Source organism: Neoarius graeffei, chromosome 3 (assembly GCF_027579695.1).
Source record: "Neoarius graeffei isolate fNeoGra1 chromosome 3, fNeoGra1.pri, whole genome shotgun sequence".
Classification (NCBI taxonomy): Eukaryota; Metazoa; Chordata; class Actinopteri; order Siluriformes; family Ariidae; genus Neoarius; species Neoarius graeffei.
Genome location: NC_083571.1, coordinates 27274322 through 27300909, shown reverse-complemented (window position 1 = coordinate 27300909; position 26588 = coordinate 27274322). Strand labels below are relative to the sequence as shown.

Here is a 26588-nt window from a genome sequence, read left to right as displayed (position 1 = left end):
CGGGCGCAAGAAGGTCTCTGATCCAGTGCGGAGGACAAATTTTCTCAGCGGAAACAGTTGGACGTGTGCGCCCACGGGCCCGACCGATTCTTTCCCGAAGGCTGACCCGGGAGCCCGAATAGCTCAGTCGGTAGAGCATCAGACTTTTAATCTGAGGGTCCAGGGTTCAAGTCCCTGTTCGGGTGCTTATTTCGACAGGTTCATCTTCTCGCAGAAACCTGGTTGAAAATGCATTTGAAAACAACCAGAGGTCGGGAGCCTTCTGTGATCCAACTTTAAATCGTACTGCGATGCGGTACCATTCTTCTGAAGCTAGCACACCATTCCACAACCAGCGGCCTGATACGCGTGTTCTCTAAGCGGCGCCTCGAGGCATTTTCTTCAGCCAGCCGAATTGGTGAAAGAGCTCTTAGCGGAGCCATCTTGGCTTTTAGCATGAGCTTGAAAAAATAATATCCTGGATGGTTATCGTAGAGATTGGAGTGCATCTGAACGTCTCTGCATTAGACAGTGCAAAAAGCCCAACAACATTCTGTTGGTGCGTCACCTCGACGTGATTTCAAGAAACAGCCTTCTGATATGGAGTCAGACGCGCTACCTTTGCGCCACGAGGTCTGAGCGGAGCTGGCGCAGACCGTACCACCAAGGCACAGAGTTGGCATCGCTCTGAAATCTGAACTCAAGCTTTGCCAGAGGACGAGCACAAGCTCAATACAAAAGCACAGCCTGACTGGACTCCCCTTCCCAATATAGTCAGCGATATTTCCAAGATCATACGGTATGGCAGTTCTCACCTCGGAGTGTGAGTGCAAAGTGTGGACAAGTGATGCTCAACTTAGGCGCGAGACACGCGACGTGACAAGACCGAGAGTCAGCTTTGTTTTGGCTCACATCAAACTTTTACATGTTCAATGAACAGCGACGTTTTTGAACGCGACAAAGACCAGGTGGCATGAGCAGGGGGTTCGCTTAATCAGAGGGAGCTGTCGAAAATGAGCGTCCGAGGTTCTGACACGCTTTGGCCGCTAAAGAAACCTAAGAGCGTAGCCTGGGAAGCTCACTGAGGAGCGCATCAGTGTTTTAATCTGATGCTCCAATGGCCAGTTCACTCCTTGTCAGAGGAATAGGCTTGTTTTTTAGTCGTTTGGTCTCCTTGTCCCGAAAAGACAAGCAGGTGATGCGTGTCAAACCAGTCCAATACCAGGAGAAGAAAGGCATTCCTGGAACCAAGGCAAGACCTCTATGAAGAAGAGTCGTGCTGGTAGCATTGTGCAAGTGAGCCGCTGGTCAAGATCCTTCAGGTTGTAAAAGAAAACACATGTCCCGTGCTCACCTTAGAGCCTGCACTGCTCAGTAGATAGGTACAAGGTTCAGCGTTCTTTGAGTGAACTGTACGGTTTGACAGGTTAAACAAGCACTTTTTTGACATTATTTTTGCCAGCCGACAGCCAATCAAGAGGAAAAGCTGCTGAGGGATGCTTTTACTGAGTGAAGTAGAGACAAGATGACACCTTGTTGTCGTTGGATAGTGCTGTTGAACGAAAAATAGGGGACAAGCACCCTGCTGTTCATTTCATGAGTCAGTTACAGGAAAAAGCTTATGACGGGCGCAAGAAGGTCTCTGATCCAGTGCGGAGGACAAATTTTCTCAGCGGAAACAGTTGGACGTGTGCGCCCACGGGCCCGACCGATTCTTTCTCGTTGACCTGGGACCCTGAATAGCTCAGTCGGTAGAGCATCAGACTTTTAATCTGAGGGTCCAGGGTTCAAGTCCCTGTTCGGGCGCTTATTTCGACAGGTTCATCTTCTCGCAGAAACCTGGTTGAAAATGCATTTGAAAACAACCAGAGGTCGGGAGCCTTCTGTGATCCAACTTTAAATCGTACTGCGATGCGGTACCATCTTTCTGAAGCTAGCACACCATTCCACAACCAGCCGCCTGATACGCGTGTTCTCTAAGCGGCGCCTCGAGGCATTTTCTTCAGCGAGCCGAATTGGTGAAAGAGCTCTTAGCGGAGCCATCTTGGCTTTTAGCATGAGCTTGAAAAAATAATATCCTGGATGGTTATCGTAGAGATTGGAGTGCATCTGAACGTCTCTGCATTAGACAGTGCAAAAAGCCCAACAACATTCTGTTGGTGCGTCACCTCGACGTGATTTCAAGAAACAGCCTTCTGATATGGAGTCAGACGCGCTACCTTTGCGCCACGAGGTCTGAGCGGAGCTGGCGCAGACCGTACCACCAAGGCACAGAGTTGGCATCGCTCTGAAATCTGAACTCAAGCTTTGCCAGAGGACGAGCACAAGCTCAATACAAAAGCACAGCCTGACTGGACTCCCCTTCCCAATATAGTCAGCGATATTTCCAAGATCATACGGTATGGCAGTTCTCACCTCGGAGTGTGAGTGCAAAGTGTGGACAAGTGATGCTCAACTTAGGCGCGAGACACGCGACGTGACAAGACCGAGAGTCAGCTTTGTTTTGGCTCACATCATACTTTTACATGTTCAATGAACAGCGACGTTTTTGAACGCGACAAAGACCAGGTGGCATGAGCAGGGGGTTCGCTTAATCAGAGGGAGCTGTCGAAAATGAGCGTCCGAGGTTCTGACACGCTTTGGCCGCTAAAGAAACCTAAGAGCGTAGCCTGGGAAGCTCACTGAGGAGCGCATCAGTGTTTTAATCTGATGGTCCAATGGCCAGTTCACTCCTTGTCAGAGGAATAGGCTTGTTTTTTAGTCGTTTGGTCTCCTTGTCCCGAAAAGACAAGCAGGTGATGCGTGTCAAACCAGTCCAATACCAGGAGAAGAAAGGCATTCCTGGAACCAAGGCAAGACCTCTATGAAGAAGAGTCGTGCTGGTAGCATTGTGCAAGTGAGCCGCTGGTCAAGATCCTTCAGGTTGTAAAAGAAAACACATGTCCCGTGCTCACCTTAGAGCCTGCACTGCTCAGTAGATAGGTACAAGGTTCAGCGTTCTTTGAGTGAACTGTACGGTTTGACAGGTTAAACAAGCACTTTTTTGACATTATTTGTGCCAGCCGACAGCCAATCAAGAGGAAAAGCTGCTGAGGGATGCTTTTACTGAGTGAAGTAGAGACAAGATGACACCTTGTTGTCGTTGGATAGTGCTGTTGAACGAAAAATAGGGGACAAGCACCCTGCTGTTCATTTCATGAGTCAGTTACAGGAAAAAGCTTATGACGGGCGCAAGAAGGTCTCTGATCCAGTGCGGAGGACAAATTTTCTCAGCGGAAACAGTTGGACGTGTGCGCCCACGGGCCCGACCGATTCTTTCCCGAAGGCTGACCTGGGAGCCCGAATAGCTCAGTCGGTAGAGCATCAGACTTTTAATCTGAGGGTCCAGGGTTCAAGTCCCTGTTCGGGCGCTTATTTCGACAGGTTCATCTTCTCGCAGAAACCTGGTTGAAAATGCATTTGAAAACAACCAGAGGTCGGGAGCCTTCTGTGATCCAACTTTAAATCGTACTGCGATGCGGTACCATCCTTCTGAAGCTAGCACACCATTCCACAACCAGCCGCCTGATACGCGTGTTCTCTAAGCGGCGCCTCGAGGCATTTTCTTCAGCCAGCCGAATTGGTGAAAGAGCTCTTAGCGGAGCCATCTTGGCTTTTAGCATGAGCTTGAAAAAATAATATCCTGGATGGTTATCGTAGAGATTGGAGTGCATCTGAACGTCTCTGCATTAGACAGTGCAAAAAGCCCAACAACATTCTGTTGGTGCGTCACCTCGACGTGATTTCAAGAAACAGCCTTCTGATATGGAGTCAGACGCGCTACCTTTGCGCCACGAGGTCTGAGCGGAGCTGGCGCAGACCGTACCACCAAGGCACAGAGTTGGCATCGCTCTGAAATCTGAACTCAAGCTTTGCCAGAGGACGAGCACAAGCTCAATACAAAAGCACAGCCTGACTGGACTCCCCTTCCCAATATAGTCAGCGATATTTCCAAGATCATACGGTATGGCAGTTCTCACCTCGGAGTGTGAGTGCAAAGTGTGGACAAGTGATGCTCAACTTAGGCGCGAGACACGCGACGTGACAAGACCGAGAGTCAGCTTTGTTTTGGCTCACATCAAACTTTTACATGTTCAATGAACAGCGACGTTTTTGAACGCGACAAAGACCAGGTGGCATGAGCAGGGGGTTCGCTTAATCAGAGGGAGCTGTCGAAAATGAGCGTCCGAGGTTCTGACACGCTTTGGCCGCTAAAGAAACCTAAGAGCGTAGCCTGGGAAGCTCACTGAGGAGCGCATCAGTGTTTTAATCTGATGCTCCAATGGCCAGTTCACTCCTTGTCAGAGGAATAGGCTTGTTTTTTAGTCGTTTGGTCTCCTTGTCCCGAAAAGACAAGCAGGTGATGCGTGTCAAACCAGTCCAATACCAGGAGAAGAAAGGCATTCCTGGAACCAAGGCAAGACCTCTATGAAGAAGAGTCGTGCTGGTAGCATTGTGCAAGTGAGCCGCTGGTCAAGATCCTTCAGGTTGTAAAAGAAAACACATGTCCCGTGCTCACCTTAGAGCCTGCACTGCTCAGTAGATAGGTACAAGGTTCAGCGTTCTTTGAGTGAACTGTACGGTTTGACAGGTTAAACAAGCACTTTTTTGACATTATTTTTGCCAGCCGACAGCCAATCAAGAGGAAAAGCTGCTGAGGGATGCTTTTACTGAGTGAAGTAGAGACAAGATGACACCTTGTTGTCGTTGGATAGTGCTGTTGAACGAAAAATAGGGGACAAGCACCCTGCTGTTCATTTCATGAGTCAGTTACAGGAAAAAGCTTATGACGGGCGCAAGAAGGTCTCTGATCCAGTGCGGAGGACAAATTTTCTCAGCGGAAACAGTTGGACGTGTGCGCCCACGGGCCCGACCGATTCTTTCCCGCCGGCTGACCCGGGAGCCCGAATAGCTCAGTCGGTAGAGCATCAGACTTTTAATCTGAGGGTCCAGGGTTCAAGTCCCTGTTCGGGCGCTTATTTTGACAGGTTCATCTTCTCGCAGAAACCTGGTTGAAAATGCATTTGAAAACAACCAGAGGTCGGGAGCCTTCTGTGATCCAACTTTAAATCGTACTGCGATGCGGTACCATCCTTCTGAAGCTAGCACACCATTCCACAACCAGCCGCCTGATACGCGTGTTCTCTAAGCGGCGCCTCGAGGCATTTTCTTCAGCCAGCCGAATTGGTGAAAGAGCTCTTAGCGGAGCCATCTTGGCTTTTAGCATGAGCTTGAAAAAATAATATCCTGAATGGTTATCGTAGAGATTGGAGTGCATCTGAACGTCTCTGCATTAGACAGTGCAAAAAGCCCAACAACATTCTGTTGGTGCGTCACCTCGACGTGATTTCAAGAAACAGCCTTCTGATATGGAGTCAGACGCGCTACCTTTGCGCCACGAGGTCTGAGCGGAGCTGGCGCAGACCGTACCACCAAGGCACAGAGTTGGCATCGCTCTGAAATCTGAACTCAAGCTTTGCCAGAGGACGAGCACAAGCTCAATACAAAAGCACAGCCTGACTGGACTCCCCTTCCCAATATAGTCAGCGATATTTCCAAGATCATACGGTATGGCAGTTCTCACCTCGGAGTGTGAGTGCAAAGTGTGGACAAGTGATGCTCAACTTAGGCGCGAGACACGCGACGTGACAAGACCGAGAGTCAGCTTTGTTTTGGCTCACATCAAACTTTTACATGTTCAATGAACAGCGACGTTTTTGAACGCGACAAAGACCAGGTGGCATGAGCAGGGGGTTCGCTTAATCAGAGGGAGCTGTCGAAAATGAGCGTCCGAGGTTCTGACACGCTTTGGCCGCTAAAGAAACCTAAGAGCGTAGCCTGGGAAGCTCACTGAGGAGCGCATCAGTGTTTTAATCTGATGCTCCAATGGCCAGTTCACTCCTTGTCAGAGGAATAGGCTTGTTTTTTAGTCGTTTGGTCTCCTTGTCCCGAAAAGACAAGCAGGTGATGCGTGTCAAACCAGTCCAATACCAGGAGAAGAAAGGCATTCCTGGAACCAAGGCAAGACCTCTATGAAGAAGAGTCGTGCTGGTAGCATTGTGCAAGTGAGCCGCTGGTCAAGATCCTTCAGGTTGTAAAAGAAAACACATGTCCCGTGCTCACCTTAGAGCCTGCACTGCTCAGTAGATAGGTACAAGGTTCAGCGTTCTTTGAGTGAACTGTACGGTTTGACAGGTTAAACAAGCACTTTTTTGACATTATTTGTGCCAGCCGACAGCCAATCAAGAGGAAAAGCTGCTGAGGGATGCTTTTACTGAGTGAAGTAGAGACAAGATGACACCTTGTTGTCGTTGGATAGTGCTGTTGAACGAAAAATAGGGGACAAGCACCCTGCTGTTCATTTCATGAGTCAGTTACAGGAAAAAGCTTATGACGGGCGCAAGAAGGTCTCTGATCCAGTGCGGAGGACAAATTTTCTCAGCGGAAACAGTTGGACGTGTGCGCCCACGGGCCCGACCGATTCTTTCCCGAAGGCTGACCCGGGAGCCCGAATAGCTCAGTCGGTAGAGCATCAGACTTTTAATCTGAGGGTCCAGGGTTCAAGTCCCTGTTCGGGCGCTTATTTCGACAGGTTCATCTTCTCGCAGAAACCTGGTTGAAAATGCATTTGAAAACAACCAGAGGTCGGGAGCCTTCTGTGATCCAACTTTAAATCGTACTGCGATGCGGTACCATCTTTCTGAAGCTAGCACACCATTCCACAACCAGCCGCCTGATACGCGTGTTCTCTAAGCGGCGCCTCGAGGCATTTTCTTCAGCGAGCCGAATTGGTGAAAGAGCTCTTAGCGGAGCCATCTTGGCTTTTAGCATGAGCTTGAAAAAATAATATCCTGGATGGTTATCGTAGAGATTGGAGTGCATCTGAACGTCTCTGCATTAGACAGTGCAAAAAGCCCAACAACATTCTGTTGGTGCGTCACCTCGACGTGATTTCAAGAAACAGCCTTCTGATATGGAGTCAGACGCGCTACCTTTGCGCCACGAGGTCTGAGCGGAGCTGGCGCAGACCGTACCACCAAGGCACAGAGTTGGCATCGCTCTGAAATCTGAACTCAAGCTTTGCCAGAGGACGAGCACAAGCTCAATACAAAAGCACAGCCTGACTGGACTCCCCTTCCCAATATAGTCAGTGATATTTCCAAGATCATACGGTATGGCAGTTCTCACCTCGGAGTGTGAGTGCAAAGTGTGGACAAGTGATGCTCAACTTAGGCGCGAGACACGCGACGTGACAAGACCGAGAGTCAGCTTTGTTTTGGCTCACATCAAACTTTTACATGTTCAATGAACAGCGACGTTTTTGAACGCGACAAAGACCAGGTGGCATGAGCAGGGGGTTCGCTTAATCAGAGGGAGCTGTCGAAAATGAGCGTCCGAGGTTCTGACACGCTTTGGCCGCTAAAGAAACCTAAGAGCGTAGCCTGGGAAGCTCACTGAGGAGCGCATCAGTGTTTTAATCTGATGCTCCAATGGCCAGTTCACTCCTTGTCAGAGGAATAGGCTTGTTTTTTAGTCGTTTGGTCTCCTTGTCCCGAAAAGACAAGCAGGTGATGCGTGTCAAACCAGTCCAATACCAGGAGAAGAAAGGCATTCCTGGAACCAAGGCAAGACCTCTATGAAGAAGAGTCGTGCTGGTAGCATTGTGCAAGTGAGCCGCTGGTCAAGATCCTTCAGGTTGTAAAAGAAAACACATGTCCAGTGCTCACCTTAGAGCCTGCACTGCTCAGTAGATAGGTGCAAGGTTCAGCTTTCTTTGAGTGAACTGTACGGTTTGACAGGTTAAACAAGCACTTTTTTGACATTATTTGTGCCAGCCGACAGCCAATCAAGAGGAAAAGCTGCTGAGGGATGCTTTTACTGAGTGAAGTAGAGACAAGATGACACCTTGTTGTCGTTGGATAGTGCTGTTGAACGAAAAATAGGGGACAAGCACCCTGCTGTTCATTTCATGAGTCAGTTACAGGAAAAAGCTTATGACGGGCGCAAGAAGGTCTCTGATCCAGTGCGGAGGACAAATTTTCTCAGCGGAAACAGTTGGACGTGTGCGCCCACGGGCCCGACCGATTCTTTCCCGCCGGCTGACCCGGGAGCCCGAATAGCTCAGTCGGTAGAGCATCAGACTTTTAATCTGAGGGTCCAGGGTTCAAGTCCCTGTTCGGGCGCTTATTTTGACAGGTTCATCTTCTCGCAGAAACCTGGTTGAAAATGCATTTGAAAACAACCAGAGGTTGGGAGCCTTCTGTGATCCAACTTTAAATCGTACTGCGATGCGGTACCATCCTTCTGAAGCTAGCACACCATTCCACAACCAGCCGCCTGATACGCGTGTTCTCTAAGCGGCGCCTCGAGGCATTTTCTTCAGCCAGCCGAATTGGTGAAAGAGCTCTTAGCGGAGCCATCTTGGCTTTTAGCATGAGCTTGAAAAAATAATATCCTGAATGGTTATCGTAGAGATTGGAGTGCATCTGAACGTCTCTGCATTAGACAGTGCAAAAAGCCCAACAACATTCTGTTGGTGCGTCACCTCGACGTGATTTCAAGAAACAGCCTTCTGATATGGAGTCAGACGCGCTACCTTTGCGCCACGAGGTCTGAGCGGAGCTGGCGCAGACCGTACCACCAAGGCACAGAGTTGGCATCGCTCTGAAATCTGAACTCAAGCTTTGCCAGAGGACGAGCACAAGCTCAATACAAAAGCACAGCCTGACTGGACTCCCCTTCCCAATATAGTCAGCGATATTTCCAAGATCATACGGTATGGCAGTTCTCACCTCGGAGTGTGAGTGCAAAGTGTGGACAAGTGATGCTCAACTTAGGCGCGAGACACGCGACGTGACAAGACCGAGAGTCAGCTTTGTTTTGGCTCACATCAAACTTTTACATGTTCAATGAACAGCGACGTTTTTGAACGCGACAAAGACCAGGTGGCATGAGCAGGGGGTTCGCTTAATCAGAGGGAGCTGTCGAAAATGAGCGTCCGAGGTTCTGACACGCTTTGGCCGCTAAAGAAACCTAAGAGCGTAGCCTGGGAAGCTCACTGAGGAGCGCATCAGTGTTTTAATCTGATGCTCCAATGGCCAGTTCACTCCTTGTCAGAGGAATAGGCTTGTTTTTTAGTCGTTTGGTCTCCTTGTCCCGAAAAGACAAGCAGGTGATGCGTGTCAAACCAGTCCAATACCAGGAGAAGAAAGGCATTCCTGGAACCAAGGCAAGACCTCTATGAAGAAGAGTCGTGCTGGTAGCATTGTGCAAGTGAGCCGCTGGTCAAGATCCTTCAGGTTGTAAAAGAAAACACATGTCCCGTGCTCACCTTAGAGCCTGCACTGCTCAGTAGATAGGTACAAGGTTCAGCGTTCTTTGAGTGAACTGTACGGTTTGACAGGTTAAACAAGCACTTTTTTGACATTATTTGTGCCAGCCGACAGCCAATCAAGAGGAAAAGCTGCTGAGGGATGCTTTTACTGAGTGAAGTAGAGACAAGATGACACCTTGTTGTCGTTGGATAGTGCTGTTGAACGAAAAATAGGGGACAAGCACCCTGCTGTTCATTTCATGAGTCAGTTACAGGAAAAAGCTTATGACGGGCGCAAGAAGGTCTCTGATCCAGTGCGGAGGACAAATTTTCTCAGCGGAAACAGTTGGACGTGTGCGCCCACGGGCCCGACCGATTCTTTCCCGAAGGCTGACCCGGGAGCCCGAATAGCTCAGTCGGTAGAGCATCAGACTTTTAATCTGAGGGTCCAGGGTTCAAGTCCCTGTTCGGGCGCTTATTTCGACAGGTTCATCTTCTCGCAGAAACCTGGTTGAAAATGCATTTGAAAACAACCAGAGGTCGGGAGCCTTCTGTGATCCAACTTTAAATCGTACTGCGATGCGGTACCATCCTTCTGAAGCTAGCACACCATTCCACAACCAGCCGCCTGATACGCGTGTTCTCTAAGCGGCGCCTCGAGGCATTTTCTTCAGCCAGCCGAATTGGTGAAAGAGCTCTTAGCGGAGCCATCTTGGCTTTTAGCATGAGCTTGAAAAAATAATATCCTGGATGGTTATCGTAGAGATTGGAGTGCATCTGAACGTCTCTGCATTAGACAGTGCAAAAAGCCCAACAACATTCTGTTGGTGCGTCACCTCGACGTGATTTCAAGAAACAGCCTTCTGATATGGAGTCAGACGCGCTACCTTTGCGCCACGAGGTCTGAGCGGAGCTGGCGCAGACCGTACCACCAAGGCACAGAGTTGGCATCGCTCTGAAATCTGAACTCAAGCTTTGCCAGAGGACGAGCACAAGCTCAATACAAAAGCACAGCCTGACTGGACTCCCCTTCCCAATATAGTCAGCGATATTTCCAAGATCATACGGTATGGCAGTTCTCACCTCGGAGTGTGAGTGCAAAGTGTGGACAAGTGATGCTCAACTTAGGCGCGAGACACGCGACGTGACAAGACCGAGAGTCAGCTTTGTTTTGGCTCACATCAAACTTTTACATGTTCAATGAACAGCGACGTTTTTGAACGCGACAAAGACCAGGTGGCATGAGCAGGGGGTTCGCTTAATCAGAGGGAGCTGTCGAAAATGAGCGTCCGAGGTTCTGACACGCTTTGGCCGCTAAAGAAACCTAAGAGCGTAGCCTGGGAAGCTCACTGAGGAGCGCATCAGTGTTTTAATCTGATGCTCCAATGGCCAGTTCACTCCTTGTCAGAGGAATAGGCTTGTTTTTTAGTCGTTTGGTCTCCTTGTCCCGAAAAGACAAGCAGGTGATGCGTGTCAAACCAGTCCAATACCAGGAGAAGAAAGGCATTCCTGGAACCAAGGCAAGACCTCTATGAAGAAGAGTCGTGCTGGTAGCATTGTGCAAGTGAGCCGCTGGTCAAGATCCTTCAGGTTGTAAAAGAAAACACATGTCCCGTGCTCACCTTAGAGCCTGCACTGCTCAGTAGATAGGTACAAGGTTCAGCTTTCTTTGAGTGAACTGTACGGTTTGACAGGTTAAACAAGCACTTTTCTGACATTATTTGTGCCAGCCGACAGCCAATCAAGAGGAAAAGCTGCTGAGGGATGCTTTTACTGAGTGAAGTAGAGACAAGATGACACCTTGTTGTCGTTGGATAGTGCTGTTGAACGAAAAATAGGGGACAAGCACCCTGCTGTTCATTTCATGAGTCAGTTACAGGAAAAAGCTTATGACGGGCGCAAGAAGGTCTCTGATCCAGTGCGGAGGACAAATTTTCTCAGCGGAAACAGTTGGACGTGTGCGCCCACGGGCCCGACCGATTCTTTCCCGAAGGCTGACCCGGGAGCCCGAATAGCTCAGTCGGTAGAGCATCAGACTTTTAATCTGAGGGTCCAGGGTTCAAGTCCCTGTTCGGGCGCTTATTTCGACAGGTTCATCTTCTCGCAGAAACCTGGTTGAAAATGCATTTGAAAACAACCAGAGGTCGGGAGCCTTCTGTGATCCAACTTTAAATCGTACTGCGATGCGGTACCATCCTTCTGAAGCTAGCACACCATTCCACAACCAGCCGCCTGATACGCGTGTTCTCTAAGCGGCGCCTCGAGGCATTTTCTTCAGCCAGCCGAATTGGTGAAAGAGCTCTTAGCGGAGCCATCTTGGCTTTTAGCATGAGCTTGAAAAAATAATATCCTGGATGGTTATCGTAGAGATTGGAGTGCATCTGAACGTCTCTGCATTAGACAGTGCAAAAAGCCCAACAACATTCTGTTGGTGCGTCACCTCGACGTGATTTCAAGAAACAGCCTTCTGATATGGAGTCAGACGCGCTACCTTTGCGCCACGAGGTCTGAGCGGAGCTGGCGCAGACCGTACCACCAAGGCACAGAGTTGGCATCGCTCTGAAATCTGAACTCAAGCTTTGCCAGAGGACGAGCACAAGCTCAATACAAAAGCATAGCCTGACAGGACTCCCCTTCCCAATATAGTCAGCGATATTTCCAAGATCATACGGTATGGCAGTTCTCACCTCGGAGTGTGAGTGCAAAGTGTGGACAAGTGATGCTCAACTTAGGCGCGAGACACGCGACGTGACAAGACCGAGAGTCAGCTTTGTTTTGGCTCACATCATACTTTTACATGTTCAATGAACAGCGACGTTTTTGAACGCGACAAAGACCAGGTGGCATGAGCAGGGGGTTCGCTTAATCAGAGGGAGCTGTCGAAAATGAGCGTCCGAGGTTCTGACACGCTTTGGCCGCTAAAGAAACCTAAGAGCGTAGCCTGGGAAGCTCACTGAGGAGCGCATCAGTGTTTTAATCTGATGCTCCAATGGCCAGTTCACTCCTTGTCAGAGGAATAGGCTTGTTTTTTAGTCGTTTGGTCTCCTTGTCCCGAAAAGACAAGCAGGTGATGCGTGTCAAACCAGTCCAATACCAGGAGAAGAAAGGCATTCCTGGAACCAAGGCAAGACCTCTATGAAGAAGAGTCGTGCTGGTAGCATTGTGCAAGTGAGCCGCTGGTCAAGATCCTTCAGGTTGTAAAAGAAAACACATGTCCCATGCTCACCTTAGAGCCTGCACTGCTCAGTAGATAGGTACAAGGTTCAGCTTTCTTTGAGTGAACTGTACGGTTTGACAGGTTAAACAAGCACTTTTTTGACATTATTTGTGCCAGCCGACAGCCAATCAAGAGGAAAAGCTGCTGAGGGATGCTTTTACTGAGTGAAGTAGAGACAAGATGACACCTTGTTGTCGTTGGATAGTGCTGTTGAACGAAAAATAGGGGACAAGCACCCTGCTGTTCATTTCATGAGTCAGTTACAGGAAAAAGCTTATGACGGGCGCAAGAAGGTCTCTGATCCAGTGCGGAGGACAAATTTTCTCAGCGGAAACAGTTGGACGTGTGCGCCCACGGGCCCGACCGATTCTTTCCCGAAGGCTGACCCGGGAGCCCGAATAGCTCAGTCGGTAGAGCATCAGACTTTTAATCTGAGGGTCCAGGGTTCAAGTCCCTGTTCGGGCGCTTATTTCGACAGGTTCATCTTCTCGCAGAAACCTGGTTGAAAATGCATTTGAAAACAACCAGAGGTCGGGAGCCTTCTGTGATCCAACTTTAAATCGTACTGCGATGCGGTACCATCCTTCTGAAGCTAGCACACCATTCCACAACCAGCCGCCTGATACGCGTGTTCTCTAAGCGGCGCCTCGAGGCATTTTCTTCAGCCAGCCGAATTGGTGAAAGAGCTCTTAGCGGAGCCATCTTGGCTTTTAGCATGAGCTTGAAAAAATAATATCCTGGATGGTTATCGTAGAGATTGGAGTGCATCTGAACGTCTCTGCATTAGACAGTGCAAAAAGCCCAACAACATTCTGTTGGTGCGTCACCTCGACGTGATTTCAAGAAACAGCCTTCTGATATGGAGTCAGACGCGCTACCTTTGCGCCACGAGGTCTGAGCGGAGCTGGCGCAGACCGTACCACCAAGGCACAGAGTTGGCATCGCTCTGAAATCTGAACTCAAGCTTTGCCAGAGGACGAGCACAAGCTCAATACAAAAGCACAGCCTGACTGGACTCCCCTTCCCAATATAGTCAGCGATATTTCCAAGATCATACGGTATGGCAGTTCTCACCTCGGAGTGTGAGTGCAAAGTGTGGACAAGTGATGCTCAACTTAGGCGCGAGACACGCGACGTGACAAGACCGAGAGTCAGCTTTGTTTTGGCTCACATCATACTTTTACATGTTCAATGAACAGCGACGTTTTTGAACGCGACAAAGACCAGGTGGCATGAGCAGGGGATTCGCTTAATCAGAGGGAGCTGTCGAAAATGAGCGTCCGAGGTTCTGACACGCTTTGGCCGCTAAAGAAACCTAAGAGCGTAGCCTGGGAAGCTCACTGAGGAGCGCATCAGTGTTTTAATCTGATGCTCCAATGGCCAGTTCACTCCTTGTCAGAGGAATAGGCTTGTTTTTTAGTCGTTTGGTCTCCTTGTCCCGAAAAGACAAGCAGGTGATGCGTGTCAAACCAGTCCAATACCAGGAGAAGAAAGGCATTCCTGGAACCAAGGCAAGACCTCTATGAAGAAGAGTCGTGCTGGTAGCATTGTGCAAGTGAGCCGCTGGTCAAGATCCTTCAGGTTGTAAAAGAAAACACATGTCCCGTGCTCACCTTAGAGCCTGCACTGCTTAGTAGATAGGTACAAGGTTCAGCTTTCTTTGAGTGAACTGTACGGTTTGACAGGTTAAACAAGCACTTTTTTGACATTATTTGTGCCAGCCGACAGCCAATCAAGAGGAAAAGCTGCTGAGGGATGCTTTTACTGAGTGAAGTAGAGACAAGATGACACCTTGTTGTCGTTGGATAGTGCTGTTGAACGAAAAATAGGGGACAAGCACCCTGCTGTTCATTTCATGAGTCAGTTACAGGAAAAAGCTTATGACGGGCGCAAGAAGGTCTCTGATCCAGTGCGGAGGACAAATTTTCTCAGCGGAAACAGTTGGACGTGTGCGCCCACGGGCCCGACCGATTCTTTCCCGAAGGCTGACCCGGGAGCCCGAATAGCTCAGTCGGTAGAGCATCAGACTTTTAATCTGAGGGTCCAGGGTTCAAGTCCCTGTTCGGGCGCTTATTTCGACAGGTTCATCTTCTCGCAGAAACCTGGTTGAAAATGCATTTGAAAACAACCAGAGGTCGGGAGCCTTCTGTGATCCAACTTTAAATCGTACTGCGATGCGGTACCATCCTTCTGAAGCTAGCACACCATTCCACAACCAGCCGCCTGATACGCGTGTTCTCTAAGCGGCGCCTCGAGGCATTTTCTTCAGCGAGCCGAATTGGTGAAAGAGCTCTTAGCGGAGCCATCTTGGCTTTTAGCATGAGCTTGAAAAAATAATATCCTGGATGGTTATCGTAGAGATTGGAGTGCATCTGAACGTCTCTGCATTAGACAGTGCAAAAAGCCCAACAACATTCTGTTGGTGCGTCACCTCGACGTGATTTCAAGAAACAGCCTTCTGATATGGAGTCAGACGCGCTACCTTTGCGCCACGAGGTCTGAGCGGAGCTGGCGCAGACCGTACCACCAAGGCACAGAGTTGGCATCGCTCTGAAATCTGAACTCAAGCTTTGCCAGAGGACGAGCACAAGCTCAATACAAAAGCATAGCCTGACAGGACTCCCCTTCCCAATATAGTCAGCGATATTTCCAAGATCATACGGTATGGCAGTTCTCACCTCGGAGTGTGAGTGCAAAGTGTGGACAAGTGATGCTCAACTTAGGCGCGAGACACGCGACGTGACAAGACCGAGAGTCAGCTTTGTTTTGGCTCACATCATACTTTTACATGTTCAATGAACAGCGACGTTTTTGAACGCGACAAAGACCAGGTGGCATGAGCAGGGGGTTCGCTTAATCAGAGGGAGCTGTCGAAAATGAGCGTCCGAGGTTCTGACACGCTTTGGCCGCTAAAGAAACCTAAGAGCGTAGCCTGGGAAGCTCACTGAGGAGCGCATCAGTGTTTTAATCTGATGCTCCAATGGCCAGTTCACTCCTTGTCAGAGGAATAGGCTTGTTTTTTAGTCGTTTGGTCTCCTTGTCCCGAAAAGACAAGCAGGTGATGCGTGTCAAACCAGTCCAATACCAGGAGAAGAAAGGCATTCCTGGAACCAAGGCAAGACCTCTATGAAGAAGAGTCGTGCTGGTAGCATTGTGCAAGTGAGCCGCTGGTCAAGATCCTTCAGGTTGTAAAAGAAAACACATGTCCCGTGCTCACCTTAGAGCCTGCACTGCTCAGTAGATAGGTACAAGGTTCAGCTTTCTTTGAGTGAACTGTACGGTTTGACAGGTTAAACAAGCACTTTTTTGACATTATTTGTGCCAGCCGACAGCCAATCAAGAGGAAAAGCTGCTGAGGGATGCTTTTACTGAGTGAAGTAGAGACAAGATGACACCTTGTTGTCGTTGGATAGTGCTGTTGAACGAAAAATAGGGGACAAGCACCCTGCTGTTCATTTCATGAGTCAGTTACAGGAAAAAGCTTATGACGGGCGCAAGAAGGTCTCTGATCCAGTGCGGAGGACAAATTTTCTCAGCGGAAACAGTTGGACGTGTGCGCCCACGGGCCCGACCGATTCTTTCCCGAAGGCTGACCCGGGAGCCCGAATAGCTCAGTCGGTAGAGCATCAGACTTTTAATCTGAGGGTCCAGGGTTCAAGTCCCTGTTCGGGCGCTTATTTCGACAGGTTCATCTTCTCGCAGAAACCTGGTTGAAAATGCATTTGAAAACAACCAGAGGTCGGGAGCCTTCTGTGATCCAACTTTAAATCGTACTGCGATGCGGTACCATCCTTCTGAAGCTAGCACACCATTCCACAACCAGCCGCCTGATACGCGTGTTCTCTAAGCGGCGCCTCGAGGCATTTTCTTCAGCCAGCCGAATTGGTGAAAGAGCTCTTAGCGGAGCCATCTTGGCTTTTAGCATGAGCTTGAAAAAATAATATCCTGGATGGTTATCGTAGAGATTGGAGTGCATCTGAACGTCTCTGCATTAGACAGTGCAAAAAGCCCAACAACATTCTGTTGGTGCGTCACCTCGACGTGATTTCAAGAAACAGCCTTCTGATATGGAGTCAGACGCGCTACCTTTGCGCCACGAGGTCTGAGCGGAGCTGGCGCAGACCGTACCACCAAGGCACAGAGTTGGCATCGCTCTGAAATCTGAACTCAAGCTTTGCCAGAGGACGAGCACAAGCTCAATACAAAAGCACAGCCTGACTGGACTCCCCTTCCCAATATAGTCAGCGATATTTCCAAGATCATACGGTATGGCAGTTCTCACCTCGGAGTGTGAGTGCAAAGTGTGGACAAGTGATGCTCAACTTAGGCGCGAGACACGCGACGTGACAAGACCGAGAGTCAGCTTTGTTTTGGCTCACATCATACTTTTACATGTTCAATGAACAGCGACGTTTTTGAACGCGACAAAGACCAGGTGGCATGAGCAGGGGATTCGCTTAATCAGAGGGAGCTGTCGAAAATGAGCGTCCGAGGTTCTGACACGCTTTGGCCGCTAAAGAAACCTAAGAGCGTAGCCTGGGAAGCTCACTGAGGAGCGCATCAGTGTTTTAATCTGATGGTCCAATGGCCAGTTCACTCCTTGTCAGAGGAATAGGCTTGTTTTTTAGTCGTTTGGTCTCCTTGTCCCGAAAAGACAAGCAGGTGATGCGTGTCAAACCAGTCCAATACCAGGAGAAGAAAGGCATTCCTGGAACCAAGGCAAGACCTCTATGAAGAAGAGTCGTGCTGGTAGCATTGTGCAAGTGAGCCGCTGGTCAAGATCCTTCAGGTTGTAAAAGAAAACACATGTCCCGTGCTCACCTTAGAGCCTGCACTGCTCAGTAGATAGGTACAAGGTTCAGCGTTCTTTGAGTGAACTGTACGGTTTGACAGGTTAAACAAGCACTTTTTTGACATTATTTGTGCCAGCCGACAGCCAATCAAGAGGAAAAGCTGCTGAGGGATGCTTTTACTGAGTGAAGTAGAGACAAGATGACACCTTGTTGTCGTTGGATAGTGCTGTTGAACGAAAAATAGGGGACAAGCACCCTGCTGTTCATTTCATGAGTCAGTTACAGGAAAAAGCTTATGACGGGCGCAAGAAGGTCTCTGATCCAGTGCGGAGGACAAATTTTCTCAGCGGAAACAGTTGGACGTGTGCGCCCACGGGCCCGACCGATTCTTTCCCGAAGGCTGACCCGGGAGCCCGAATAGCTCAGTCGGTAGAGCATCAGACTTTTAATCTGAGGGTCCAGGGTTCAAGTCCCTGTTCGGGCGCTTATTTCGACAGGTTCATCTTCTCGCAGAAACCTGGTTGAAAATGCATTTGAAAACAACCAGAGGTCGGGAGCCTTCTGTGATCCAACTTTAAATCGTACTGCGATGCGGTACCATCCTTCTGAAGCTAGCACACCATTCCACAACCAGCCGCCTGATACGCGTGTTCTCTAAGCGGCGCCTCGAGGCATTTTCTTCAGCCAGCCGAATTGGTGAAAGAGCTCTTAGCGGAGCCATCTTGGCTTTTAGCATGAGCTTGAAAAAATAATATCCTGGATGGTTATCGTAGAGATTGGAGTGCATCTGAACGTCTCTGCATTAGACAGTGCAAAAAGCCCAACAACATTCTGTTGGTGCGTCACCTCGACGTGATTTCAAGAAACAGCCTTCTGATATGGAGTCAGACGCGCTACCTTTGCGCCACGAGGTCTGAGCGGAGCTGGCGCAGACCGTACCACCAAGGCACAGAGTTGGCATCGCTCTGAAATCTGAACTCAAGCTTTGCCAGAGGACGAGCACAAGCTCAATACAAAAGCATAGCCTGACAGGACTCCCCTTCCCAATATAGTCAGCGATATTTCCAAGATCATACGGTATGGCAGTTCTCACCTCAGAGTGTGAGTGCAAAGTGTGGACAAGTGATGCTCAACTTAGGCGCGAGACACGCGACGTGACAAGACCGAGAGTCAGCTTTGTTTTGGCTCACATCATACTTTTACATGTTCAATGAACAGCGACGTTTTTGAACGCGACAAAGACCAGGTGGCATGAGCAGGGGATTCGCTTAATCAGAGGGAGCTGTCGAAAATGAGCGTCCGAGGTTCTGACACGCTTTGGCCGCTAAAGAAACCTAAGAGCGTAGCCTGGGAAGCTCACTGAGGAGCGCATCAGTGTTTTAATCTGATGGTCCAATGGCCAGTTCACTCCTTGTCAGAGGAATAGGAATGTTTTTTAGTCGTTTGGTCTCCTTGTCCCAAAAAGACAAGCAGGTGATGCGTGTCAAACCAGTCCAATACCAGGAGAAGAAAGGCATTCCTGGAACCAAGGCAAGACCTCTATGAAGAAGAGTCGTGCTGGTAGCATTGTGCAAGTGAGCCGCTGGTCAAGATCCTTCAGGTTGTAAAAGAAAACACATGTCCCGTGCTCACCTTAGAGCCTGCACTGCTCAGTAGATAGGTACAAGGTTCAGCGTTCTTTGAGTGAACTGTACGGTTTGACAGGTTAAACAAGCACTTTTTTGACATTATTTTTGCCAGCCGACAGCCAATCAAGAGGAAAAGCTGCTGAGGGATGCTTTTACTGAGTGAAGTAGAGACAAGATGACACCTTGTTGTCGTTGGATAGTGCTGTTGAACGAAAAATAGGGGACAAGCACCCTGCTGTTCATTTCATGAGTCAGTTACAGGAAAAAGCTTATGACGGGCGCAAGAAGGTCTCTGATCCAGTGCGGAGGACAAATTTTCTCAGCGGAAACAGTTGGACGTGTGCGCCCACGGGCCCGACCGATTCTTTCCCGAAGGCTGACCCGGGAGCCCGAATAGCTCAGTCGGTAGAGCATCAGACTTTTAATCTGAGGGTCCAGGGTTCAAGTCCCTGTTCGGGCGCTTATTTCGACAGGTTCATCTTCTCGCAGAAACCTGGTTGAAAATGCATTTGAAAACAACCAGAGGTCGGGAGCCTTCTGTGATCCAACTTTAAATCGTACTGCGATGCGGTACCATCCTTCTGAAGCTAGCACACCATTCCACAACCAGCCGCCTGATACGCGTGTTCTCTAAGCGGCGCCTCGAGGCATTTTCTTCAGCCAGCCGAATTGGTGAAAGAGCTCTTAGCGGAGCCATCTTGGCTTTTAGCATGAGCTTGAAAAAATAATATCCTGGATGGTTATCGTAGACATTGGAGTGCATCTGAACGTCTCTGCATTAGACAGTGCAAAAAGCCCAACAACATTCTGTTGGTGCGTCACCTCGACGTGATTTCAAGAAACAGCCTTCTGATATGGAGTCAGACGCGCTACCTTTGCGCCACGAGGTCTGAGCGGAGCTGGCGCAGACCGTACCACCAAGGCACAGAGTTGGCATCGCTCTGAAATCTGAACTCAAGCTTTGCCAGAGGACGAGCACAAGCTCAATACAAAAGCATAGCCTGACAGGACTCCCCTTCCCAATATAGTCAGCGATATTTCCAAGATCATACGGTATGGCAGTTCTCACCTCAGAGTGTGAGTGCAAAGTGTGGACAAGTGATGCTCAACTTAGGCGCGAGACACGCGACGTGACAAGACCGAGAGTCAGCTTTGTTTTGGCTCACATCATACTTTTACATGTTCAATGAACAGCGACGTTTTTGAACGCGACAAAGACCAGGTGGCATGAGCAGGGGATTCGCTTAATCAGAGGGAGCTGTCGAAAATGAGCGTCCGAGGTTCTGACACGCTTTGGCCGCTAAAGAAACCTAAGAGCGTAGCCTGGGAAGCTCACTGAGGAGCGCATCAGTGTTTTAATCTGATGGTCCAATGGCCAGTTCACTCCTTGTCAGAGGAATAGGAATGTTTTTTAGTCGTTTGGTCTCCTTGTCCCAAAAAGACAAGCAGGTGATGCGTGTCAAACCAGTCCAATACCAGGAGAAGAAAGGCATTCCTGGAACCAAGGCAAGACCTCTATGAAGAAGAGTCGTGCTGGTAGCATTGTGCAAGTGAGCCGCTGGTCAAGATCCTTCAGGTTGTAAAAGAAAACACATGTCCCGTGCTCACCTTAGAGCCTGCACTGCTCAGTAGATAGGTACAAGGTTCAGCGTTCTTTGAGTGAACTGTACGGTTTGACAGGTTAAACAAGCACTTTTTTGACATTATTTTTGCCAGCCGACAGCCAATCAAGAGGAAAAGCTGCTGAGGGATGCTTTTACTGAGTGAAGTAGAGACAAGATGACACCTTGTTGTCGTTGGATAGTGCTGTTGAACGAAAAATAGGGGACAAGCACCCTGCTGTTCATTTCATGAGTCAGTTACAGGAAAAAGCTTATGACGGGCGCAAGAAGGTCTCTGATCCAGTGCGGAGGACAAATTTTCTCAGCGGAAACAGTTGGACGTGTGCGCCCACGGGCCCGACCGATTCTTTCCCGAAGGCTGACCCGGGAGCCCGAATAGCTCAGTCGGTAGAGCATCAGACTTTTAATCTGAGGGTCCAGGGTTCAAGTCCCTGTTCGGGCGCTTATTTCGACAGGTTCATCTTCTCGCAGAAACCTGGTTGAAAATGCATTTGAAAACAACCAGAGGTCGGGAGCCTTCTGTGATCCAACTTTAAATCGTACTGCGATGCGGTACCATCCTTCTGAAGCTAGCACACCATTCCACAACCAGCCGCCTGATACGCGTGTTCTCTAAGCGGCGCCTCGAGGCATTTTCTTCAGCCAGCCGAATTGGTGAAAGAGCTCTTAGCGGAGCCATCTTGGCTTTTAGCATGAGCTTGAAAAAATAATATCCTGGATGGTTATCGTAGAGATTGGAGTGCATCTGAACGTCTCTGCATTAGACAGTGCAAAAAGCCCAACAACATTCTGTTGGTGCGTCACCTCGACGTGATTTCAAGAAACAGCCTTCTGATATGGAGTCAGACGCGCTACCTTTGCGCCACGAGGTCTGAGCGGAGCTGGCGCAGACCGTACCACCAAGGCACAGAGTTGGCATCGCTCTGAAATCTGAACTCAAGCTTTGCCAGAGGACGAGCTCAAGCTCAATACAAAAGCATAGCCTGACAGGACTCCCCTTCCCAATATAGTCAGCGATATTTCCAAGATCATACGGTATGGCAGTTCTCACCTCGGAGTGTGAGTGCAAAGTGTGGACAAGTGATGCTCAACTTAGGCGCGAGACACGCGACGTGACAAGACCGAGAGTCAGCTTTGTTTTGGCTCACATCATACTTTTACATGTTCAATGAACAGCGACGTTTTTGAACGCGACAAAGACCAGGTGGCATGAGCAGGGGATTCGCTTAATCAGAGGGAGCTGTCGAAAATGAGCGTCCGAGGTTCTGACACGCTTTGGCCGCTAAAGAAACCTAAGAGCGTAGCCTGGGAAGCTCACTGAGGAGCGCATCAGTGTTTTAATCTGATGGTCCAATGGCCAGTTCACTCCTTGTCAGAGGAATAGGAATGTTTTTTAGTCGTTTGGTCTCCTTGTCCCAAAAAGACAAGCAGGTGATGCGTGTCAAACCAGTCCAATACCAGGAGAAGAAAGGCATTCCTGGAACCAAGGCAAGACCTCTATGAAGAAGAGTCGTGCTGGTAGCATTGTGCAAGTGAGCCGCTGGTCAAGATCCTTCAGGTTGTAAAAGAAAACACATGTCCCGTGCTCACCTTAGAGCCTGCACTGCTCAGTAGATAGGTACAAGGTTCAGCGTTCTTTGAGTGAACTGTACGGTTTGACAGGTTAAACAAGCACTTTTTTGACATTATTTGTGCCAGCCGACAGCCAATCAAGAGGAAAAGCTGCTGAGGGATGCTTTTACTGAGTGAAGTAGAGACAAGATGACACCTTGTTGTCGTTGGATAGTGCTGTTGAACGAAAAATAGGGGACAAGCACCCTGCTGTTCATTTCATGAGTCAGTTACAGGAAAAAGCTTATGACGGGCGCAAGAAGGTCTCTGATCCAGTGCGGAGGACAAATTTTCTCAGCGGAAACAGTTGGACGTGTGCGCCCACGGGCCCGACCGATTCTTTCCCGCCGGCTGACCCGGGAGCCCGAATAGCTCAGTCGGTAGAGCATCAGACTTTTAATCTGAGGGTCCAGGGTTCAAGTCCCTGTTCGGGCGCTTATTTCGACAGGTTCATCTTCTCGCAGAAACCTGGTTGAAAATGCATTTGAAAACAACCAGAGGTCGGGAGCCTTCTGTGATCCAACTTTAAATCGTACTGCGATGCGGTACCATCCTTCTGAAGCTAGCACACCATTCCACAACCAGCCGCCTGATACGCGTGTTCTCTAAGCGGCGCCTCGAGGCATTTTCTTCAGCCAGCCGAATTGGTGAAAGAGCTCTTAGCGGAGCGATCTTGGCTTTTAGCATGAGCTTGAAAAAATAATATCCTGGATGGTTATCGTAGAGATTGGAGTGCATCTGAACGTCTCTGCATTAGACAGTGCAAAAAGCCCAACAACATTCTGTTGGTGCGTCACCTCGACGTGATTTCAAGAAACAGCCTTCTGATATGGAGTCAGACGCGCTACCTTTGCGCCACGAGGTCTGAGCGGAGCTGGCGCAGACCGTACCACCAAGGCACAGAGTTGGCATCGCTCTGAAATCTGAACTCAAGCTTTGCCAGAGGACGAGCTCAAGCTCAATACAAAAGCATAGCCTGACAGGACTCCCCTTCCCAATATAGTCAGCGATATTTCCAAGATCATACGGTATGGCAGTTCTCACCTCGGAGTGTGAGTGCAAAGTGTGGACAAGTGATGCTCAACTTAGGCGCGAGACACGCGACGTGACAAGACCGAGAGTCAGCTTTGTTTTGGCTCACATCATACTTTTACATGTTCAATGAACAGCGACGTTTTTGAACGCGACAAAGACCAGGTGGCATGAGCAGGGTAAACAAGCACTTTTTTGACATTATTTTTGCCAGCCGACAGCCAATCAAGAGGAAAAGCTGCTGAGGGATGCTTTTACTGAGTGAAGTAGAGACAAGATGACACCTTGTTGTCGTTGGATAGTGCTGTTGAACGAAAAATAGGGGACAAGCACCCTGCTGTTCATTTCATGAGTCAGTTACAGGAAAAAGCTTATGACGGGCGCAAGAAGGTCTCTGATCCAGTGCGGAGGACAAATTTTCTCAGCGGAAACAGTTGGACGTGTGCGCCCACGGGCCCGACCGATTCTTTCCCGAAGGCTGACCCGGGAGCCCGAATAGCTCAGTCGGTAGAGCATCAGACTTTTAATCTGAGGGTCCAGGGTTCAAGTCCCTGTTCGGGCGCTTATTTCGACAGGTTCATCTTCTCGCAGAAACCTGGTTGAAAATGCATTTGAAAACAACCAGAGGTCGGGAGCCTTCTGTGATCCAACTTTAAATCGTACTGCGATGCGGTACCATCCTTCTGAAGCTAGCACACCATTCCACAACCAGCCGCCTGATACGCGTGTTCTCTAAGCGGCGCCTCGAGGCATTTTCTTCAGCCAGCCGAATTGGTGAAAGAGCTCTTAGCGGAGCGATCTTGGCTTTTAGCATGAGCTTGAAAAAATAATATCCTGGATGGTTATCGTAGAGATTGGAGTGCATCTGAACGTCTCTGCATTAGACAGTGCAAAAAGCCCAACAACATTCTGTTGGTGCGTCACCTCGACGTGATTTCAAGAAACAGCCTTCTGATATGGAGTCAGACGCGCTACCTTTGCGCCACGAGGTCTGAGCGGAGCTGGCGCAGACCGTACCACCAAGGCACAGAGTTGGCATCGCTCTGAAATCTGAACTCAAGCTTTGCCAGAGGACGAGCACAAGCTCAATACAAAAGCATAGCCTGACAGGACTCCCCTTCCCAATATAGTCAGCGATATTTCCAAGATCATACGGTATGGCAGTTCTCACCTCAGAGTGTGAGTGCAAAGTGTGGACAAGTGATGCTCAACTTAGGCGCGAGACACGCGACGTGACAAGACCGAGAGTCAGCTTTGTTTTGGCTCACATCATACTTTTACATGTTCAATGAACAGCGACGTTTTTGAACGCGACAAAGACCAGGTGGCATGAGCAGGGGATTCGCTTAATCAGAGGGAGCTGTCGAAAATGAGCGTCCGAGGTTCTGACACGCTTTGGCCGCTAAAGAAACCTAAGAGCGTAGCCTGGGAAGCTCACTGAGGAGCGCATCAGTGTTTTAATCTGATGGTCCAATGGCCAGTTCACTCCTTGTCAGAGGAATAGGAATGTTTTTTAGTCGTTTGGTCTCCTTGTCCCGAAAAGACAAGCAGGTGATGCGTGTCAAACCAGTCCAATACCAGGAGAAGAAAGGCATTCCTGGAACCAAGGCAAGACCTCTATGAAGAAGAGTCGTGCTGGTAGCATTGTGCAAGTGAGCCGCTGGTCAAGATCCTTCAGGTTGTAAAAGAAAACACATGTCCCGTGCTCACCTTAGAGCCTGCACTGCTCAGTAGATAGGTACAAGGTTCAGCGTTCTTTGAGTGAACTGTACGGTTTGACAGGTTAAACAAGCACTTTTTTGACATTATTTTTGCCAGCCGACAGCCAATCAAGAGGAAAAGCTGCTGAGGGATGCTTTTACTGAGTGAAGTAGAGACAAGATGACACCTTGTTGTCGTTGGATAGTGCTGTTGAACGAAAAATAGGGGACAAGCACCCTGCTGTTCATTTCATGAGTCAGTTACAGGAAAAAGCTTATGACGGGCGCAAGAAGGTCTCTGATCCAGTGCGGAGGACAAATTTTCTCAGCGGAAACAGTTGGACGTGTGCGCCCACGGGCCCGACCGATTCTTTCCCGAAGGCTGACCCGGGAGCCCGAATAGCTCAGTCGGTAGAGCATCAGACTTTTAATCTGAGGGTCCAGGGTTCAAGTCCCTGTTCGGGCGCTTATTTCGACAGGTTCATCTTCTCGCAGAAACCTGGTTGAAAATGCATTTGAAAACAACCAGAGGTCGGGAGCCTTCTGTGATCCAACTTTAAATCGTACTGCGATGCGGTACCATCCTTCTGAAGCTAGCACACCATTCCACAACCAGCCGCCTGATACGCGTGTTCTCTAAGCGGCGCCTCGAGGCATTTTCTTCAGCCAGCCGAATTGGTGAAAGAGCTCTTAGCGGAGCCATCTTGGCTTTTAGCATGAGCTTGAAAAAATAATATCCTGGATGGTTATCGTAGAGATTGGAGTGCATCTGAACGTCTCTGCATTAGACAGTGCAAAAAGCCCAACAACATTCTGTTGGTGCGTCACCTCGACGTGATTTCAAGAAACAGCCTTCTGATATGGAGTCAGACGCGCTACCTTTGCGCCACGAGGTCTGAGCGGAGCTGGCGCAGACCGTACCACCAAGGCACAGAGTTGGCATCGCTCTGAAATCTGAACTCAAGCTTTGCCAGAGGACGAGCACAAGCTCAATACAAAAGCATAGCCTGACAGGACTCCCCTTCCCAATATAGTCAGCGATATTTCCAAGATCATACGGTATGGCAGTTCTCACCTCAGAGTGTGAGTGCAAAGTGTGGACAAGTGATGCTCAACTTAGGCGCGAGACACGCGACGTGACAAGACCGAGAGTCAGCTTTGTTTTGGCTCACATCATACTTTTACATGTTCAATGAACAGCGACGTTTTTGAACGCGACAAAGACCAGGTGGCATGAGCAGGGGATTCGCTTAATCAGAGGGAGCTGTCGAAAATGAGCGTCCGAGGTTCTGACACGCTTTGGCCGCTAAAGAAACCTAAGAGCGTAGCCTGGGAAGCTCACTGAGGAGCGCATCAGTGTTTTAATCTGATGGTCCAATGGCCAGTTCACTCCTTGTCAGAGGAATAGGAATGTTTTTTAGTCGTTTGGTCTCCTTGTCCCAAAAAGACAAGCAGGTGATGCGTGTCAAACCAGTCCAATACCAGGAGAAGAAAGGCATTCCTGGAACCAAGGCAAGACCTCTATGAAGAAGAGTCGTGCTGGTAGCATTGTGCAAGTGAGCCGCTGGTCAAGATCCTTCAGGTTGTAAAAGAAAACACATGTCCCGTGCTCACCTTAGAGCCTGCACTGCTCAGTAGATAGGTACAAGGTTCA

At 49.3% G+C, this 26588-nt stretch overlaps 17 non-coding genes across 17 annotated transcripts; all 17 read left to right on the top strand.

Moving 5' to 3' along the window:
• Window positions 1-112: 112 nt before the first annotated feature.
• Window positions 113-185, top strand: trnak-uuu (transfer RNA lysine (anticodon UUU)). The gene has a single exon. It is a non-coding gene; the product is annotated as a tRNA-Lys (tRNA).
• Window positions 186-1712: 1527 nt separating this feature from the next.
• Window positions 1713-1785, top strand: trnak-uuu (transfer RNA lysine (anticodon UUU)). The gene has a single exon. It is a non-coding gene; the product is annotated as a tRNA-Lys (tRNA).
• A 1531-nt stretch (window positions 1786-3316) lies between these two features.
• On the top strand, window positions 3317-3389 carry trnak-uuu (transfer RNA lysine (anticodon UUU)). Its single transcript has one exon. It is a non-coding gene; the product is annotated as a tRNA-Lys (tRNA).
• A 1531-nt stretch (window positions 3390-4920) lies between these two features.
• On the top strand, window positions 4921-4993 carry trnak-uuu (transfer RNA lysine (anticodon UUU)). The gene has a single exon. It is a non-coding gene; the product is annotated as a tRNA-Lys (tRNA).
• Window positions 4994-6524: 1531 nt separating this feature from the next.
• On the top strand, window positions 6525-6597 carry trnak-uuu (transfer RNA lysine (anticodon UUU)). The gene has a single exon. It is a non-coding gene; the product is annotated as a tRNA-Lys (tRNA).
• A 1531-nt stretch (window positions 6598-8128) lies between these two features.
• On the top strand, window positions 8129-8201 carry trnak-uuu (transfer RNA lysine (anticodon UUU)). Its single transcript has one exon. It is a non-coding gene; the product is annotated as a tRNA-Lys (tRNA).
• Window positions 8202-9732: 1531 nt separating this feature from the next.
• trnak-uuu (transfer RNA lysine (anticodon UUU)) lies at window positions 9733-9805 on the top strand. Its single transcript has one exon. It is a non-coding gene; the product is annotated as a tRNA-Lys (tRNA).
• Window positions 9806-11336: 1531 nt separating this feature from the next.
• trnak-uuu (transfer RNA lysine (anticodon UUU)) lies at window positions 11337-11409 on the top strand. Its single transcript has one exon. It is a non-coding gene; the product is annotated as a tRNA-Lys (tRNA).
• Window positions 11410-12940: 1531 nt separating this feature from the next.
• trnak-uuu (transfer RNA lysine (anticodon UUU)) lies at window positions 12941-13013 on the top strand. Its single transcript has one exon. It is a non-coding gene; the product is annotated as a tRNA-Lys (tRNA).
• A 1531-nt stretch (window positions 13014-14544) lies between these two features.
• On the top strand, window positions 14545-14617 carry trnak-uuu (transfer RNA lysine (anticodon UUU)). Its single transcript has one exon. It is a non-coding gene; the product is annotated as a tRNA-Lys (tRNA).
• Window positions 14618-16148: 1531 nt separating this feature from the next.
• On the top strand, window positions 16149-16221 carry trnak-uuu (transfer RNA lysine (anticodon UUU)). The gene has a single exon. It is a non-coding gene; the product is annotated as a tRNA-Lys (tRNA).
• Window positions 16222-17752: 1531 nt separating this feature from the next.
• trnak-uuu (transfer RNA lysine (anticodon UUU)) lies at window positions 17753-17825 on the top strand. Its single transcript has one exon. It is a non-coding gene; the product is annotated as a tRNA-Lys (tRNA).
• Window positions 17826-19356: 1531 nt separating this feature from the next.
• trnak-uuu (transfer RNA lysine (anticodon UUU)) lies at window positions 19357-19429 on the top strand. The gene has a single exon. It is a non-coding gene; the product is annotated as a tRNA-Lys (tRNA).
• A 1531-nt stretch (window positions 19430-20960) lies between these two features.
• On the top strand, window positions 20961-21033 carry trnak-uuu (transfer RNA lysine (anticodon UUU)). Its single transcript has one exon. It is a non-coding gene; the product is annotated as a tRNA-Lys (tRNA).
• A 1531-nt stretch (window positions 21034-22564) lies between these two features.
• On the top strand, window positions 22565-22637 carry trnak-uuu (transfer RNA lysine (anticodon UUU)). Its single transcript has one exon. It is a non-coding gene; the product is annotated as a tRNA-Lys (tRNA).
• A 1086-nt stretch (window positions 22638-23723) lies between these two features.
• trnak-uuu (transfer RNA lysine (anticodon UUU)) lies at window positions 23724-23796 on the top strand. Its single transcript has one exon. It is a non-coding gene; the product is annotated as a tRNA-Lys (tRNA).
• Window positions 23797-25327: 1531 nt separating this feature from the next.
• Window positions 25328-25400, top strand: trnak-uuu (transfer RNA lysine (anticodon UUU)). Its single transcript has one exon. It is a non-coding gene; the product is annotated as a tRNA-Lys (tRNA).
• The last annotated feature ends 1188 nt before the right edge of the window (window positions 25401-26588 follow it).